Raw genomic sequence first — 14,352 nt, forward strand, 5'->3', positions numbered from 1 at the left:
AGGGTAAGCTTTCCCAGGCCTCAAGCAGGGAGCTGGATGGGAAGTGGAGCAGCCGGGATCTGAACCAGTCCTCATGTGGGATGCTGGCACTTGAAGGCAGAGTTTTAGCTTGTTGAACTGCCAAGCCAGTCTCACTATTTTATCTCCTTACTAACAAATCAAAAAGCAAAACAAAGCAGAACAAACAAAAGAAACAGACAAATGCGTGTTAGTGCCGGCCTTAACCTACTGCTCAGTCCAAAGGGAGCTTCCACCTAGAGTGGACACAAACCCCACCCACAGCAAGGACACAGTCCGAGCCTAAGCAGCCTGCCATAGGATTCTGCTTTAATGCGGTCGAACTTACAAAGATTTCTCAAAAACTATCAACGGAGTATATAACAAGTGACTGGAAGGAACAATTGTTTAAAGTTAATGCCGTCAATGATCTTATACAAATCTTACTAGAATGACACTATGTAAGTCTACAAAACCAAAAACCAAAACTGGAATGCATGCAAGCGTCTGTTTTCTGCATTTCAGAATTTTAAGGCTGTTTTCCCTGTGAAAATTCAAAAAGCACCTTGCAAGTCCAGATCTTACACAATCTGCATTAGATCAGCACATGATATTCATTCATTGAAATGTATGTATGCATGTCGGTCTTTAAATTCATACATTCTTTGTAAAAATTAAGGATTAACTGATAATATTTATTACTTTCACTGACTTGAAAATGAGAAAGGTAACTCCTGCTTGCTGATTAATTCCCCAGAGTGGGCATAACCAAAGCCAGGAGCCTGGAAGTCCCTCTGAATTTCCCACAGGGGTTACAGGCTTCCAAGCACCTGAACCATCATCCATTGCCTTCTAAGGATGCCTTAGCAAGAAGCTGGATCAAAAGGAGTGTGCCCAGGGCCCAGTGCAGTAGCCTAGTGGCTAAAGTCCTTACTTTGCACCAGGATCCCATGTGTGTACCCGTTTGCATCCTGGCTGCTCCACTTCCCTTCCAGCTTCCTGCTTGGAGGACAGACCAAAGCCTTGGGACCCTGCAGCCACATGGGAGACCTGGAAGATGCTCCTGGCTCCTGCCTTTGAATCAGCACAGCTCCAGCTATTGTGGCCACTTGGGGAGTGACCCAGCAGATAGGTGATCTTTCTGTCTCTCCTTCTCTCTGTAATTCTGCCTTTCCAATCAGAATAAACACTTTTTTAAAAATGTAGAGCACCGAGGACTCCAATTGCACTCTTGAGATGGGATGCAGATATCTCAAATGCTAACTAACCTTGCTGCACCAAAATAAGCCTTTGCTTGGTAGTGACTTAAGGACAACGTCTTTAAAAAGCATAAGATTTGTCAATGTATATAGGAAACATTATTTCAACTAAAATGTTATTAGATTCCTTTAGGTGTAAATCAATTCGACACAAAATGAAAACACATTTGTGGCATCAAGTTAGTGTGAAAATAGAAAAACAACTTAGACAAGTTAAATGAGGCAGTTTGTTAAGAAGGAAAAAGCCCCAGCTCAAAAACCTCAGCACACTGTTGAAGGAAAACAAAGAGAAGGGAGGAACAAAAACAGCTTCACTGGCTACAAAAGTTGTCTGTCTTCCTGGAAACTTTTAGCTGTCTGCCATGCAGAGAGTCTGGGCTGATGTCATTGGCTGAGGCCCATCTGCTTGTTACAAAGTTTCCAAGCACAGGGATGTTGCAGTCCACCCTCCCCCAGGCCACATTTCCTTTTCCCAATAACAGAAAGATAGAGAAAGAGTAGGAGTGGAGCCCCACCCCCCCCTACCTGGCCAGTTTGGAGAACCAAGACATTTTAGGAGACCTAATTAATGACGACCTTCCTGCCCCCAATTCAAGCCTCTCTGTTTCCATGCAATTCTAAGTAAGGAGTCAGGGTCTTCTCTCAAAAAACCTACACCTCGAGGTTCTGCAAGAATATGGGCCAATCCAGTGCTGTGGCTGAGGTGCTGAGCCATGCAACAGCTGGCAGAGCAAAGGACACCTATGGCCTGTCCTCCTTGAAAACTGGGTTTATGAGAGGTTTTATAAGAAGCTCCCCTATCAGACGGAAGATCTTCCTCTCTGTCCTTCCTCCTCTCTGTACATCTGCCTTTCCAATAAAAATAAATAAATAATTTAAAAATATATTGGGACGGAAGATCTTCTTCTCTGTCTCTCTCTGTATATCCGCCTTTTCAATAAAATTAAAATAATTTTTTTAAGATTTATTTTTATTATTTTTTTATTTATTATTTTCCGTCCGATGATTCAGTCCCCAAGTGAGCACAACGGCCGATACTATGCCGATCCGAAGCCAGGAGTCTCTTCCGGGACTCCCATGCAGGTCCAGGGTCCCAAAGCTTTGGGCCGACCTCAACTGCTCTCCCAGGCCACGGGCAGGGAGCTGGAAGGGATGCGGGGCTGCTGGGATAGAACCGGCACCCATACGGGATCCCGGGCGTGCAAGGCGAGGACCTTCAACCACTGGGCCACCTAGCTGGGCCCAATAAAATAAATCTTAAAAAAAAAAAAAATAGGGCCCGGCGCGGTGGCACAAGTGGTTAAAGGTCCTCGCCTTGCACGCCCGGGATCCCATATGGGCGCCGGTTCTAATCCCGGCAGCCCTGCTTCCCTATCCAGCTCCCTGCCTGTGGCCTGGGAAAGCAGTCAAGGTCGGCCCAAAGCTTTGGGACCCTGCACCCACATGGGAGACCCGGAAGAGACTCCTGGCATGGGATCGGCATAGCATCATCGGCCCGCTGCGTCCGGATGGAAGATCTTCCTCTCTGTCTCTCCTCTCTGTATATCTGCCTTTCCAATAGAAAAATAATAAAAATTAATCTTTTAAAAAAATAAATAAAAGAAACGAGTCTGAACCCGGAAGCTGTCCATCTTACTGACTGTGGTCCAGTCCCTGACCTCACGGGGGCTGGAGTCCTCAGTCCAGGCGGGAGCCGCACCTTTGCCTCCTTCCCAGAGCCCAGGGAAGCCTGGCTGCTGTCCTGAGCCTGCCATTGGTGGGCTCTCTCTACCTGCACCCTTGTCGTCCTTCCTGTTGGGAAGCCTGCTCTTATGGTCCATTCATGTTCCATCCCACCTTATTCCTGCTGTAAATGTGTTTATGGTCCCAGGGAACCATCCACTGCCCTTGCAGTCCGGGACATGTCCCTGGGACAGCAGATGGCATCAGTGCTGTCACCTGTGGCTGGACCCTTCCTTCTCCCACTCGCATCGCTCCTACATGTGACTTGAATAGCCGGCCACTCCCCTTAGTCCTTTGCTGCTTATTGTAATCCTCTATGAGAGGCAAAGTTGCTTGCCTGGGATTATTATTTATTTTGGTTTTAGACAATTTTAGAGGAATACCTGGTTATAATAAACAGTAATGGGACATCTGTGTTCCCTTTAGCACCCAGTTTTCACTGGGTGGGTCTCTCCTGCACAGCTAACACAGTATCACAAGTGGGATGCTGAGCGTGATGCAGGCGAGGTAGAGATGTCCACCAGCAGTGAATTTCTTCTTTTGTGCTCCAGTCACACCCACTACCATTTTTTAAGAAGTTTATTTTATTTTTATTGGAATGTCAGATATACAGAGAGGAGAGAGACAGAGAAAAGATCTACCATCTGCTGGTTCACTCCCCAAGTAGACTCAATGGCTGCAGTGGAGCTAATCCAAAGCCAGGAGCCAGGAGCTTCTTCTGGGTCTCCCATGTGGGTGCAGGGTTCCAAGGCTTTGGCCATTCTTGACTGCTTTCTCAGGCCACAAGCAGAGAGCCGGGTGGGAAGAGAGGTCGCTGGGATGCAAACCAGCACTCCTTCAGGATCCCAGCTCGTGCAAGGCAAGGACTTGAGCCATTAGGCTACTGCTTCGGGCCCACCACTACCATTTTCAATATGTATATATATATACACATAAATACACACACACACATATATATATACTTATATACAGCTAGATACATAGATTTTACTTAGAAAAATTACAGAGAGAGATGGGGAGAGCTGAGAAAGAGATCTTCCATTTGCTGGTACATTATCCAACTGGCCACTTAAGTCACTCCAAAACCAGGAGCCAGGAGCTTCTTCTGGGTCTCCCATGTGGATACAGGGTCCCAAGGCTATGGGCTGCTGCTTTCCCAAGGCACAAGCAGGGGGCTGGATCAGAAGTAGAGTGGCCAAGACCACTCAGGGCCCATGGGGATGCTGGTGCCATTGTGCCAACTCAGCTGATCATATTTGAAAATGATGATTTCCAGGCCCAGCATGGTAGCCTAGTCGCTAAAAGATCTCGCCTTGCAAAAGCCGGGATCCCATATAGGTGTCGGTTCGCATCTCCACAGCCCTGCTTTCCATCCAGCTCATGCTTGTGGCCTGAGAAAACAGATGAGGATGGCCCAAAGCCTTGGGACCCTGCACCTGCATGGGAGACCTGGATAAGTTCCTGGCTCCTGGCTTTGGATCAGCTCGGCTCCTGCTGTTGTACCCACTTGGGGAGTGAATCATCAGATGGAAGATCATCCTCTCTGTCTCTCCTCCTCTCTATATAACTGACTTTCCAACAAAAAGATAATCTTTTCAAAAGAGAGAGAAATGATTTCCAAGCGTGTGTCCTCTTTGCTCAGAAGTCTCCTGTTCATTTTTGTTGTTCAGGAGCACATGATCAGTACAGTAGTTCTTTGTTCAATATGTGATTAGAAGTATTTTCTCCCAGTCTTCATCCAGGTAACTGGTTCTCTCACAGAGCAAACGTGTTTCGTTTTCATGAGATCTACTTGTTTGCTTCATAGATTGTACACTCCTGAGGCAACCTAAGAGGATGCTTTGCAGACCAAAGTCTCAAGCTTTTCTCCTGGCTTCTCCCAAACCGTATCTGTGTATTTGTCTCTGAGTATATGATTTCTTTGCACCGTTTCATTTTATTTTTCTTTTTAAAGCTTTATTTATTTTGTTGGAAAGGCAGATTTATAGAGAGAAGGAGAGAGAAAGATGTTCTGTCTGCTGGTTCACTCTCCCAGTGGCTCAACAGCCAGAGCTGAGCCAATCTGAGGCCAGGAGCCAGGATCTTCCTCCGGGTCTCCCATACAGGTGCAGGGTTCCAAGGCCTTGAGCCATCCTCCACTGCTTACTCAGGCCACAAACAGTGAGCTGGCTTGAACATGGAGCAGCCAGGATAGGAACCAGCACCCATATGGCATGTCAGCACTTGCAGGCAGAGGATCATCCAGTTGAGCCGTTGCACTGGCCACTACATTAGTTTTAATGTGAGAAAGGAGAATTATACTGGGTTCTTTGTTTCCTTTTTATTTTCCCCAATGGGTGCTCAGTTTGTACAGCACCAACATTGCACAAAATAATCATATGGCCATATTTGTGTGGAGGAACGAATGAGTTCTGTGTTTCAGTCCACTGTTGCATGTTTCCCTGTCTCTGCCCATGTCACATTGCCTTGACAGCTGCAGCTATGTGATTAGAAATATGGTCGGCTCCCTCCTCCCCTTTCTCCATCTTTATTTCAAGGGACTTAGCTGTTCTACTTCCTCTTCTTTGCAGGACACATTTCAGAGTAACAGTAGGTCTAGACAAAATCCTGGACACGGGCCTGGAGGAAGTGCTGGTTTGTCCTGCGGAGCAGCCAGGAGAGCAGCGACCCAGGGTTTCTGGAATACTACAAGAATGCCCGCTCCAAGAAGCCACTGCGCATCATCAGCCTGTGCCACTGTGAGCAGGAGGATGCGGGCGTGAGCTTCGACAGGAAGGATCTGCCAAAGAGATTTGTGTCCGACATCAAGATCAAGGAGCGCACCTTTTACCTGGTGGCCAAGGTGAAGGAGGACATGTGTCTGTGGGTGTGGAACATCTGCCATGTCTGTGGCTTCAGGCGTGCTGTGGAGAACACAGGTAGGGGGCCCCTTTCCAGAAGGTCTGAGCCGGGACCCTAGGAGTCCCTGTGTGAGATCAGGCTCTCACAAGCCTTCCTCCTGGGCAGAGGAGGAATCAGCTGGGGGTGGGAGCCAGGCAGGTGTGGGAGGAACACCTGGTGCTCCATAAGCTTGGGAGGCCAAGAAGCTGGAGGTGGTGAAGGGACAGATGTGCTTCCAATGTGTTCTCCAAGCATCTTGGCACCAACAGCTCGCACCCTGTACCTGTCACCTGCCTCCCACCCCCAGGAAGCTCCCACCTGCCACTTCCTCCTCTGGTCCCCCTCTGTGTGGCCCATCTTGCCCAGGTAAACTTGACCATGTCTTTGTGGTTACATGTTTGGCCATGGATGTAGAACCCAGTGTGCCTTAATGTTCCCTTGGGAGAGGAGGACAGGGGAGGACTTACTGATGGACACATGGGTTTTGATAACTTGCAGACAGGAGAGCTGGGCTGTGTTGGGGCTCATCCCCAATTCTCTGGGTTGGCTGAGCAGAAGCATTCTCTCAGGGCAGTGATTGGGAGCCTGCCTGGTCTCACACCAGAATGTAGGAGGAGCATTTAAACCACAGTGGTTCCAAAGATTCACCCTGGGTCAGCAAATGAGTCTCAATGTGTCTCCAGGCCACGGTCTGCTTAGAGCTCTGCTGTGGGCAGCAGGGGTGCATGCACAGGTAAAGTTTTCTGTAAAGATTTTAGACCCTGAACACTCACAATTTCCCATTCCTGTTAAAAAAAAAAAAAAAAACAATTTTTTTTTTTTTTGCAATCCTCGGCCCTGTGTTGTAGACTAGCAGCTAAACATGAGGAGAAACAGATGAAATGCAGAAGAATTCAAAGGGGAGGCTGATGCTGTGATACAACGGGTTAAGCCACTGTGTGTGACACTGGCATTGTGGGGGGCCTGGAGGAAGCTCATGACTGTGCAGGCTCAGCCCTGACTGCCATGGCCATCTGGGGAATCAATCAGTGAGTGGAAGATCTCAGTATTCTTTCTCTCTGTCTCACTCTCTTTCAAATAAATTAATGACTCCTCAGAAAAAAGTCAAAGGAATCATTATAAGGTTATTCCAACAGACAGAAGAGAATACCAGTACACAGTTAAACAAAATTAGGAATCAGTATATGGTTTGAATAAGAAATTCAGCAAAGAGAATGAGACTGAAAAGGAATGAATAGAAATATTAGGAATGGAAGAACTCAATAAGTCAAAGTTAAAAATAGAACTGTTGGGGCTGGTATTCTAGCACCTAGGATCAGACTGCCATGCAGGCATCTCCTACGGGCACCAGGTCAAGTCTTGGCTACCTAGCCTATGTACTTGGCAAACCAACGGAAGATGACCTGGGAGATCCAAAGGAAACTCCTTGCTCTTGGCTCTGGCCTAGCCGAGCTCTGCCATTGTGGCCATTTGGAGAATGAATCAACCTATAGGAGACATCTCTCTCTTTCGACCTCACTCTCTCTGTGTAACTTTTTCAAGTACAATAAATAAATTTTAAAGAAAAATAAATGAGAGGGGGCGACACAGTGTGAAAAAGTCTTCAGATCAAGCAGAAGAAAGAACAGCTGAACTTGAAGGTATCTTTTGAAATATTGGTAAAAAGGAATGCAACAGTGCGTGATATCTCTTAACTACTCTACACAAGTCAATATTTAAATTTTGGAAGTCTCCCCCAAACAAAAAAAAAGAGTGGCTCAGAAAACCTAGTCGGGTGCTGGTGTGCTACATGTGACACATCCAATACAGGAGCTGATTCAACTCCTAACTACTCCACTTTTAGTTCCGTTCCACTTATGTGGAAAATCTAGATGGAGTTCTGGGTTCTGGCTTTTATTGTGGCAATTTGGGGAGCAAACCAGTTTGTGGAAGCTCTCTCTGTCTCTTCCTTTCAAACCAACAAATAAAATCTTTAAAAATGAAAGAACCCATTCAATGACACAACAGAGGAAAGCTTCAATTTGGAATATATGGAAACCCACATATATGAAGCTGAGAGAATCTCGAAGGAACATGAACAGAAAAAAAACCCTTATTATGATATAGTGAAACTTTCAAACGCACAGCACATGGAATTATAAACTGTGTGATTTTTAAATGAACTCATTAAACTGACAGCAGAGTTCTCAACAGAAAACTTAAAAGACCAGAAAAGAATGGAGAGAAAATCTGTTTTGAAATTAAAAAAATTAAAACCTATCAACCAAAAATACGTTTCCAGTGAAGTTTTGTTTCATGAATGAAGTGAAATACTTTATAAAACAAACACAATATAAAGATTTTTTTATCACTATCCAATCAGAATTACAAAGGATAATTAAGGAAATATTGTATACAAAAGCAAACAGACGGGCCCAGCAGTGTGGCCTAGTGGCTAAAGACCTCACCTTGTACACGCTGGGATCCCATATGGGCGCCAGTTCTAATCCTGGCAGCTCCACTTTCCAACCAGCTCCCTGCTTGTGGCCTGGGAAAGCAATTGAGGACAGCACAAGACTTGGGACTCTGCACCCACGTGGGATACCCGGAAGAAGTTCCTGGATCCTGGCTTTGGATCAGCATAGCACTGGCCGTTGTGCTCACTTGGGGAGTGAATTATCAGACAGAAGATCTTCCTCTCTGTCTCTCCTCCTCTCTGTATATCTGACTTTCCAATAAATGAATCTTTAAAAAAAAAATAAAGCAAACAGGCTACTTTCATTGTGAAAATGTGACTTCTACAGGAAAACAACAAACATTTGAAAAAACAAGAAATTAAGAAAAAAAAACCAGGACCAACTCATTACCAAGTAATTGTACACTGGATGCAAATGGACTCAATTCTGAGAAACACAGATTAGATGAATGAATTTTAAAAAATAATAAAAGGACCCAGTAATATGCAAAGGCTGCCTACAAGAAACAAACTTCATCAGTTAAAATAGAGTGCAAGTGAAAGAATGCGAAAAGTTAATAAGCCCAGCATGGTAGCCTAGTAGCTAAAGTCCTTACTTTGCATGCACCTGGATCCCACATGGGTGCTGGTTCATATCCTGGGTGTTCCACTTCCTATTAAGCGGCTTGTAGTTGAGGATGGCCAACTGTCGCCACTTGGGGAGTGAACCAACAGATGGAAGATCTTTGTCTCTCCTTCTCTTTGTAAATCTGACTTTCCAATAAAAAGCAAAAATCTTTTTTGTTTTGATTTCTTCATTTGTATTGCAAAGTCATATATAGAGAGAGGAGAAGAAGCAGAGAGGAAGATCTTCTGTCCGATGATTCACTGCCCAAGTGATCACAATGGCTGTAGCTGTGCCAACTCGAAGCCAGGAGCCAGAAATTTCCTCCAGGTCTCCGATGGGGGTGTAGGTTCCAGAGGCGTTGAGCCATCCTCAACTGCTTTCCCAGGCCACAAGAAGGGAGCTGGTTGGGAAGTGCAGCAGCCAGGATTAGAACTGGTGCCCATGTGCGATCCATACGTGTTAAAGGTGAGGAATTTAGCTGTTTTGAAACCATGACTTGCCCAAAAGTAAATACATCCTAAAAAAAAAAAAAAAGATACTCCATGTTAATGGAAATTGAAAGTGAGCAGGGATTCACCAGGCTTATAGTAGATAAAATAAACTTTAAGACAAAAATTGTTAAAAGAGACCATGATCCTACATAATGGTAAAGAGATCAGTTTAACAGACAATATGACCATTGAAAATACATACACAGCTAATGCAAGAGCACCATTGTATAAACACAAGTTTAGTAGATCCTAAAGGAGACTTAAGCAGTAATAATAATGGGCTAATTCAAACTCCACTTTCATCTATGAACAATTCAACAAGACAAAAAAGTCAACGAACAAATAACAAACACAATACACACATAGACCATTTGGACCCAACATCCTTGTACACTATCCCACCTCACACTTGTAGAATGCACATCCTTTTCATCAGCACATAGAACAACAGGACTGATCATACAGTAGAAAAATAAACAAATCTCAAGACATTAAAAAAGACTGGCTCCTGTCTTAGGTCTGGCCAGGCTCAGCTTTTACAGCCACTGGGAGAGTTAACAAGTAGATGGGATGGAAGATCTCTTCATCTTGGCCACTCTCTCTGTCACTCTTCATTTCAAATACATACAATTAATCTTTTTTTAAAAAGTCACTTGAATGAGACACAAAAGAGAAAACAATGGTTGCTACAGAAATAGAATCAGTCAGAACTATTAAGAACATATACCCACAAATCAGGAAATTTGAAAGAAACTGATAAATCTACAGGAACATGTAATTTACCAAAGTTGAGTCACAAAGACATAGAACACTAGAACAAATAACTGGTAATGCAATAGCTCAGGACCAAATGCCTTCACTAATGACTTCTCCCAAACCTCCAAGAAACAGCTAATACCAGTTCTTGTCAAACTGTTTTGAATTACTCCAGTAGTATTTTGATAGGCCAACAGGCTCTTTCTTGGCTGAGAAAGAACTTGATGAGAACAATCCCAGTCACAGTAGCTACAGAAATACACACAGGGGCGGGAGCAGTGAAGCAGGCTGATCCTCTGCTGCAGCACTGGCATCCCATATGGGCACTGGCTCATGTCCTGGCTGCTTCACTTCCCAACCCAGTGACTGAGAAAGCAGTGGAGAATGGCCCAAGTCCTTGGGAACCTGCACCCATGTGGGAGACGAGGAAGGAGTTCCTAGCTCCCAGCTTCACAATGGCCCAGCTCTGGCCACTGCAGCCATTTGGAATGGAAACTCTATGTAACTCTGCCTTTCCAAGTAAAATAATTTCTTTCAAAAATACATACAAAAAATACATACATATACACCCTGGCACAAATGTAAGGATTAAAAGAGATTAGCAATGAAAATTTAAAAAACACTAAAGAAAAACCTGAAGATATCCAACAACAAAATGAAAACAATGCCAAAGAAAGAAAGAAAGAAAGAAGGAGAGAGAAACGAAGAAAGAATGGAAGGAAAGAAAAACCTAAGTAGCATCCCTCTGTCCCAGCGTCTGCACTGGCAGCAATTCTGACTCAAGAGATGAAGCCAGCAAGCAAGCACTCTGATGTTGGAAGGAGGTCACTATGTTAGCCACTATGTTAAGTGCTAGCTCCCTAAATCACATTTTTTTTTATATGGTGATGTTTACAGAGTTGATTGGGGGTGGGAAGGATTGAGGGTTAGGGGAAAGTGGGTGAGATCATTGTTTCCAAGTTTCCTTTTCTTCCTCCTGTATCTGGGAGCAAGGGAGGAGATGAGAAGAGAAGCTGCACTCAGCCTTCCAACTGCCTCAGTACCTGGGGTGGGGAATGGCCACCCAATATCATACCAGGCTCCCAATGGGAAGCATGCTCTGAAGGTTGTGCTCAAGTGGTTTCAATAGTTTTGAAATGCTGTCAGTTTTGTTGCTTCAAGGATGAGACAATCCATCCAAGGACCATTGGCTGACACAGTCCACGTTAGAGTTTCCATTTGCCCAGATATATGCTGTCAACACTTGGCTGGGCTAGTTGTACAGTTTGCTTTACCCTCCTTCCTCTGCTGTGGTAGCAGATGTCCACTGCACTTCCCAGTGGACTGGCATATCCTCCATATGCACCTGGGTATGCCATCCACTGCTCTGCCTTAGCTATTGTGGAGGCCCACTTCTGATACTTGCACTCCACAGTCAGTCCACTGGTCCTAGGATTCAACACACGGTTGGAATTCGGAGTGCAGTGGTTCAGTTGGGTGAATCCCACAGAGACTTCATCTCTGCTGAACCCAGACCTGACTCTGTGTGTGCTTGCCAGTACAGGGTCTGGCTTAGTCTGACAACACATCAGGCTGTGCTGGGTCAGTTCTGTGTCAAGCCCATCCCTTACACTAAAGAATGGATGCTTCATCCAGCCCAACCCAGCCCACTACACATTTGATCCTCAAACATACCAGCAGGAACTGTAGCCTAGTCAGAGTGACCCCCCAAAATCACCATCAATGTACTTCTCAGTATGTGCAGCAGACTGGTCCTGTCTGACACACATCCCATTTAGCTCTTGTATACATCAATGGGCCTTTTAGCCTAGTTCAACCCAACAAACACTGTTATCAGCCCACACTCATCCCAGTAGATGCCACTGCTTGGCCAGACAGTCCCACCTGCAGCCCTGCTTCTCATGCTTACCTGTGGGAGTCACAGCTCATTAGAGAGGAGCCCACAGTTTCCCTACTGGGAGATCCTGCACTCTCCTGGTGGTTCTGCAGTCTAGCTTGACAGGAGTTGCCCCTAGTCCCAGCATTTGCCAGCCCTGACACTGTGGCAAAGCCCGGGCAGCCTGCACTTCTTCTGGCTCATGCATGCACAGTGTTTATAGTCACCCGGCCTTGCTGCCTTTCCCAGCTCACATGCAGCCCTATGGGTATTGGTCTGGCCTGGTCTGCCCTCAGTCCCAGTTCTCACTCCCACCAGTAGGAACCCCTGCTGCCACCCTATCACGCTAACCCACCTCTCCCTGGTCTCACATGCACTGGCGGGTGCTGCAGCCTGGTCTGGCATGATCTGCCTAATCTTGGCATTCGTCAGCTGATGCTGCAGCCTGGCCTGGCATGTTGTGTGCCTAATTCCAGCTCATGCTGGTGGGTACTGCAGCCTCGCCTAGCCTAGCCAGCCCTCAGTCACAACCCTAAATGTGAACTGGCTGCTGTTACAGCCTGACTAGGCCTGTCCTGCACCCTGCCCTGGTTCTCAGCTCTGCCAGTGGGTGCCAAGAACGGGTCCAGCCTGGCCTGCCCCCATATCTGAACCACAGGTATACTGGTGGGTATTGTAATTGGGCCTGGGCTGGGCTGCTCCCTGCCTTGGTTCTTGTGCTTACCTGCAGGGACTGTGTCCTGACGGAGATGTTCTCCAAGCTCCTCTATCAAGTCTCCTCCGAGTTCTTTCAGAAAAGCAGAAATTACACCATCACACGTGTGTTCTCAAGTAGTCGGAGGTGTCCTGGCTTGAAGAAAAGATGAGAGTTGCAGTTAGATGATGATACATTAGGAGACCTTAAACCAACCTGAAACAGGAAAAAGTTGACATAGTGGCAGACTACCCATACTTCATGTATGATTAGATGAGAGCGTAATATGAAATAGAGAAGTTAGGGTAAGTTGACTTGAATTTGAAAAAGAAAATCTCAAGGAGTTACGTTGGCATGAAACCATCATCCTCACTGCTAACACTCTCCTTAGGGATCCACACAAATGAATCATTGCAACTAAGGAAATCCAAATGCATGGGGTATCTTAATGCATCAATCAACAACGTCCTCATGTTGTTGATTAAACAAAAAAATCTTTCCAAAGCAGCTGGAAGACGGCCCCAGTGCTTGGGCCCTACCACCCTCAAGGCAGACCCTGATGAAGTTCCTGACTTGGGCCTGGTCCAGCCCTGGTCTTTGAGCCTTTCGGGAACCACAGGGCAGCAGCTCTCTCTGCAATTTTATTTTAAAATTATGTTACTTTTTTATTATTTTACAATATATTTCAAAAAATGAACTTATAGATGTCTTATCTGCTCTATAAGACCTGGAATAAAAGAACACTTAGAATTAGGACACAGAGACATTAAGCTGTATTACTCGCTTGTACTGAACCATTACTACCAAAGTGTAAGTATTTTTTTAAATAAGCAGATGTGTGGCTATGCAAAATAAAATACAAACTTGTTAGAACAGTAAACTTGAGTTTAATGGCTACAGAAAGGAGGTGGTTTTGTTTTCTTTCCTCAACACATCTGGTTCTGGCAGCAAGTTGCATTATACATTTAAAGCAGTGTGTGCCCTGAAAGCTCATAGCTTCTGTTTGTGCGTATAACTTGGGTCAGAGACCAGACACATGGAAAAGCACTGTTCTCAACACCCTCAACATCTCTCCTTCCCGGAGGTCACAATGCTAACAAACTCAAGACTTTCCTTGCTGATGGTACTTAGTAATTGTTTTACTCCAGTTAACACTGGATGTTTTAATATTCTCTAAAAGAGAAGTGATGAAAGCATGTAGAAACCCTCCAGGGTCCAATTTTCACTTCCCATTCCCCAAGTAGTAAAATAGCAGCTCTACATGTTATAAAAAAAAACAGAGATCATTTCAATTTCTTATTCCTTTATAACCATAGTAACTTTACAATGCTTTTAGATTTAGTTGAATTTCCAAAATGAAAATGTCAGTTGTCAAATATTTTAGGAATTTATTAAAGTATTACATACAATTGATTTCCTTTTAGCTACCCCTTCCCCTCAAAAAAGTATATATGGTGCATGTGTGTGCATTTACTTATCTTACCTTAACTGAAGTTCTCTTTCTCTGGTTGGACATGAGAAACCAGTTTAAGCAACCAATGCTTGCTTTTATTTCTATTATAAGCAATAATTCAGATCTTTTTTCACTAAATATGACTGCAGCATTTTCATAATA

The 14,352-nt window shown here is 44.9% G+C and overlaps 1 protein-coding gene and 2 long non-coding RNA genes across 4 annotated transcripts in view; 1 reads left to right on the plus strand and 2 right to left on the minus strand.

Annotated features, from left to right (window-relative positions):
- Positions 1 to 14,352, plus strand: part of LOC121164542 — a 104,736-nt gene that overhangs the window by 71,185 nt on the left and 19,199 nt on the right. The gene's annotated exons all lie outside the window — the stretch shown is intronic.
- LOC121164484 (MRN complex-interacting protein-like) overlaps positions 1 to 14,352 on the minus strand; it is an 813,414-nt gene that overhangs the window by 32,548 nt on the left and 766,514 nt on the right. The window lies entirely within an intron of this gene.
- The window catches only part of LOC121164547, a 46,046-nt gene that overhangs the window by 31,171 nt on the left and 523 nt on the right, over positions 1 to 14,352 (minus strand). Inside the window, exon 2 of the long non-coding RNA XR_005885124.1 lies at positions 12,768 to 12,893. This is a non-coding gene — a long non-coding RNA (uncharacterized LOC121164547). The remainder of the gene's footprint in view (positions 1 to 12,767; positions 12,894 to 14,352) is intronic.

This window comes from Ochotona curzoniae, unplaced genomic scaffold (assembly GCF_017591425.1).
Source record: "Ochotona curzoniae isolate NIBS_2020 unplaced genomic scaffold, NIBS_Ocur_1.0 contig_1031, whole genome shotgun sequence".
NCBI lineage: Eukaryota > Metazoa > Chordata > Mammalia > Lagomorpha > Ochotonidae > Ochotona > Ochotona curzoniae.